Below are 5768 nucleotides of genomic sequence, written 5' to 3' on the forward strand. Positions count from 1 at the left end.
TTCTCTTCCCCAGTCTTGTTTCAATCTTCTCTCCTTAGGTAAAAGGCCCTTTTCCTAAGCTGAGTTGCACAAGTGAGAAATCTTGGAAGCATCCTTTACATTGTCCTTTCTTTTATCTCCTTCCCCATATGCAGTGTCAATCACTATTACTAATCACTAACTCCCATCAATTCTATTTTCTCAATATCTCTCAAACCTATCCATTTATCTATAACCACTAAGGCCACTATTCATGTTTCCATATTAAAATCACTATCACTAGTCTTGGTTATTGTAACTGCTTTCTAACATGGTGCTTCTAACACTTTTTCGTGTCACAGGACATGTAGAAAACTATAATATTGTAAGATATTCTGGGCTGAATGAAAGTAATTTAGAGATATCTATTTGGACTTAATAAAACAAATCTGTTTTTTCACTCTATAATTAGAAAAATAAAATAAATACAATTAGAGAACTTAAATCTTGAATTTATATAAAATAAAATTGCCTCAAAATTTTAATAAAAATGTTAATAAGCAGGCCCAGCAACTGTGGTGCAAAAGTAATACAGGTGATCTGCTACAAGCCAATATGGAGTTTGGATCTACAGATTGTCCTGAAAACACTAGATGCATGCACATTACTCATCTAGGATCCTGAGAAACTAGAGGGCTGGGGAAGGGATTCAACTTTCTCCTTTGAAAACATCCACTTGTGCTATCATTACAAAAAATAGTTTTACAAATTTCCCTTGTGAATTTTTTAATATAAAATTTTATATTTGAAATAACTACCATAAATTCCTGATCAATAATTTTTTGTTTATTTATTTCCTTCCTTTGAGAAAGTATGTGTGAGAGAGAGAACACACACCACCTTGACAGGGTCCTTATATTATGATGTTTCCTCTAGCATTGCAACCGGCCACGATCATGAGCACACCCATGACTGTGCACAGCTTGTTCGCGTAGACCCAGGATACAAACCAGAAGCTTTCCCACATACCCTTCAGCAGTATTCCTATCACCCGTGCACCACAGCTGGACCAGATTAACTTTTTTTGTTGTTGTTGTTACTTTTGGTATAGGGCAGGTACACTCTCCAGAGAGAAACAAGACTGAGAGAAAGGAAAAGTGAGAAATCACTCCCCAGGGGCTACAGCCATGCCACAATCTCTTCTCCTCTATTCTCTTCTTGGGATTTTGAGTGCACACAAACACATGTTCCCAGTGTGATTGTCAAACTGCCAGGTCAAGGACTCAAACCACAGAGTTGACAATGTGAAAACCAGCACTTTAACCTCTATGCCACCTGCTGGACCCACAAATCAAGACTTCTTAAGGATAATCTTTTCAAATTCTTAATAGTCATCATCAAAGAAAAATTTGTTCACACAAATAAATCAGGAAACATTTCAGCATTTTTACCACCACCCTAAAATTTATAATAGTTAAAACTATATTTAAAGAACTTTGGGCCAGCTGGGTGGCATGCTGGTTAAAGCAGCTGGATCCTACATGGTTGACTGTGTAGTTCAAGTCCCAGACTCAGTGGCCTAAAAAACATACCAGGCACATGTGCAGCATGCCCAAAATCCTGAGAGAAGACTGGGGGAGAAGGGGATGCCATTTCTGCCTGGGGACTATTTCTCACTTTTCCTCTCTCTTTCTCTCCCTAGTGAGTCCACGCACCTTATAGCCAAAAATAAAAACAAACAAAAGAAAACAACCAGCCAAACAAAATGAATCTAACAGCGCTTCCTCTTTATCATACAGAATACTCAAATTTCTTATGATAACATGACAATTTTGAGGCCAGTTGAACTTTTTCATAACAAGTGTTTAGAAAACAATGATAGAAATTTTATCTGCAGAACACATAGGCACCATTAGTCATCTGTAGCTAGCTTGGTTGAGGGGGCAGAAGGAATATTAGCTGCAAACAGAAATGACAGCTGAAAATGATGTCAGAGAATGTCTTGAAACTGCACTTGCCAGTAGTACTCTACTCCACCTTTTCACACTCACCCTTACAAGCTACATGGTGGGCACCTGGAACAGAAACCCTTCCAGCATCTCCATGTGGTAGCTAAAATCCAGCTTAGCTTTTCCTGGGATACTGAGAACCTGGAATAAAGATATGGCAAGTACAAAATTTAAAACAAACTCAGATACCAAAGAACTTCATAAATGTGAGACTGCAGTGAAAAGGGAACTCTCCTATACCATTGGTGGGAATGTAAATTAGTATAGCCAATGTGGAGAGCAATATGGAGGTTCCTCCAGCAGTTCCATTCCAGGGTATCTACCCAAAGGATAGGAATACAATCAGTCAGAAAAATATTTGCACATCCATGTTTATTGGAGCATTATTCACAACCCAAATCTCCAAAAACTAATGAATAAATTGAAAGACTGTGGCACACATACACTATAGAACACTACTCAGCCATAAAAAGTGAGACCCTGGCATTTGATAGAAAGTGGACAAATATGGAAGATTTAATGCTAAGTGAAGCAAGCCATATTGTGACAGAGAGGCATTGCATGTCCCCACTTTATACTGAATGTCTGTACTCTGTGGCAGAAACTGAAAGATAGGAAGGTATAAAGGCATAGAGAACAAGTGTAAATACAAGAAACAATGTAAGAAGAGGGTGGGCAATCGAGAGCAAAAGGGAGGGAATCAAGGAGAAAAAAATGCAAAACATTTAATGTACACAAAAATGGAAAATTATTGGACCAGCAGATGGCGTAATGGTTATGTCTCAGGACTCCCATGTAACTGACTGCAGTTCAAGTCCCAGTTAGGGTGGCTTAAACTCACACCGGACATTTGTGTATGTGTGCCCAAGATCCCGAGAGGAGAATGAAGAAGAGACTGCAGCATGGCCATCCTCCCTGGGGAGTGATTTCTTGCTTTGTGTCTCTCTGCCTTTCTAATGAGCACACATGCCTGATAGCAAAAACCTCTCTTAAAAAAAAAAGAAAGGAAATTACCTGTTGATGATAATGTGTATGGTAATGTTTTTGAATGGACTAACATGCAAGGTATTCAGGCTGGGAAGACTCATTTTTATGCTGTGGAGATGTACAGTAATTAAAGGTAAAACAAAACAAAACAAAAGAGAACTTTATGAATTTGAGGAGCTTCTCTCTAGGAACGTCACTAAGATGCTAAGTGACTGGCTATGGTCTACATGCTCCAGTTTTTAATATAATATAGCAGAGAACTGTTTATGAACTTACTGGAAAGAATAATCTTTGAGTGAATCTAGCTGGTTTGATTTTGGCATGGGTAGTAAAGGTAGCACTTTCAGGCCAGCACGTATCATAGGAGTTACATCACTAGATTCCCACATGGCCAACCACGGTTCAAGACCTGGACTCAGTGGCTGGAAAATCACACTGGGCCCATGTGTGTGTATGCCCAAGATCCCAGGAGGAGAATAGAGAAGGGATTGCAGCATGGCCATCTCCCTCGGGGGTGATTTCTCACCTTCCTTCTCACTGTCTCTCTCTCTCTGGTCAGCACACATGCCCTATTGCAAAAACTTCTAAAAAAATTAATAAAGGTATATTTTATAGGTATGAGAGCCTTATTAGGGTTCTCCAGAGAAACCAAACGAATTGCATACAAGATGATGAGAACTGACTCTCATAATTATGGAGGCCAAGAAGTCCCACCATGTGCTGTCAGCATGCGGAAGAATGAGGAAAGCTTGTTGTGTAATTCAGCCCAAGTCTAAAGAACTGAGAAATAATGGTGTAACTCCCAGTCCAATGCTAAAGGACTGTTATCCAAGTCAGATATTAGGGCATGTGAAATGATGTGCAGAGCACCAATAAGCAAATAAAAGCAGATTAAATCAATAGGTTGGCTATTTTCACATATCATTTGTCTTTTTGCATTTACAAGCTAAGATGATCATCTTTAACCTTGTGCCATCACTCACAGGTCCATATCTGGTTTCTCTTAAATGTTGTAATCTTAGTACACTGGAAGCTCCCAAGTGGGTACTCAAAAAATACTTTCATATTTTGGAAAATGACTTGGTATCAGCCCTCCCTTTCCCTAAAGTGTAAGATTTGTTTCTATTCCTTCAGTTTTTACTTGAATAACTAAGTGATGGGATCATTTAAAAGAGGAAATGTACAGGGAGGAATATATTTGTGGTGGGTGACAATGTTGTAGTCTGTTATTGATATCTTGAAGTTCAAGTATTTATGTTACATAAAAATGTCTAATAGTTAAAGAATTCAGTAAAAATCTGAGTATTGGGATGTTGGTTGTCATGATAAAATGGTACAGGAAGTCAAGACCCTAGGTAAGGCCATCCAGAGAGTATGTACAGTGAGAAGACATCATTCCTTCTTTCATTCTTTTATCCATTCACCATTCTGTCACTGAATGTTACAAGATCTACAAATAAAGTGACAATGTTTTCCAGGAGTTTACAACTTTTTGATTGTCAAATCCAATGACCTATTGACAATTGCAAAGGTATTTAGTTTATTTCTGTACATCACATACTTCCATGGTTACTCCTTCATTGAAACTCTCTCTAGTCACATGGTCACAACTGGATCATTATTCACTTCACTTCCTCTTAGAGTGCTCTTTTTTTGGTGTCTTAATTCTCAGAATTTGATATTCACAGAAATCCATCCCTGTTCCTTAAATCCAATTTTCCCACAATTAGGCTTTCAGGTCAAAATGACTAAATGAAATTTAACAGCTAGTTTAAAACTAATAATTTGTGTTGGTACTATGACATAGTAATACTGTCTTCCTTGACGACTGACCTAGTTTATGAAGATCATAATTGTTTTAATCTCTCTGAGCATATTTGCCCAGCGACAAAATTATCTGGCTTGCATTGCTATTGCTGATTAACTTACCAATGTTAAGTCCTAGTATAGTGCCCCATACTGGTAATCCACAACTTGAAATGAACACGACAAATTATGCCAAATTATAAATGTATAAATAATTGTCTTATTTCACCTTCTGTAAAATTTCTAACACCAAAATAGCAACTTCTATTCGTGAGCACTTAGCCTCCAACTCAGGATGCATGGGCTGACTAGCTCTATTTCTTAGTCAGGTATTAAACGGTTCAGGGTAGTATAAATAGAGGCAACCGCTTCCTTCTGTAACCACGTCGATGAAAAACACTTTCGGCAGGGCTTCTTAAAGAATCAGCTCGGCTTAGCTTAGTGCTGAAACTGAAGAATAACAACAGTAACACAAACCAACACCCCCCGGGAGTCTGCGGGCACTTCAGAGAAGAGGAAGTGGATATGCGACAAGGTTGACGAAGCAAAAATGAAACCACAGTTTTTATCCTTCCCGCTGGTTCTCAAAGGACCAACCGCACTGGTTTTCTACAGTGCTAGACGTCACTTCCCTTCGCGCACTTTAATTACGTCAGCGCGTCAGCTCTCGCGGTATCATCCGTTCTAAGGCCCTTTAACAAAAATCTCGCGAAATTTATTCCACAGGTCCAAGCTATCCTCTCATCCTCCCCTACCTACCCCCGATCTGTCCTTCGTTTCCCTTTCCAAGTCACAAAATTCTCCGCTCCTTCGAGCCCTCCGCACTCCTTCTGCTTCCGATTTCAGACCGGAACCGGAAGTGTAGTGGGCGGGGCCCGGCAGCGGAAAACGCAGCGGAGCCAGAACCGAGACTCGGCTGTGGTAGCTGTTCCTACGCCTGCCACGGATCACCGGGTGGCAGGGCTCTGCGGCTCCAGGCTGAAGGGGGGTGTGGGGGGGGGGGGGCGC

The sequence above is a fragment of the Tupaia chinensis genome, unplaced genomic scaffold (assembly GCF_000334495.1).
Source record: "Tupaia chinensis unplaced genomic scaffold, TupChi_1.0 Scaffold000478_3, whole genome shotgun sequence".
Lineage (NCBI taxonomy): Eukaryota > Metazoa > Chordata > Mammalia > Scandentia > Tupaiidae > Tupaia > Tupaia belangeri.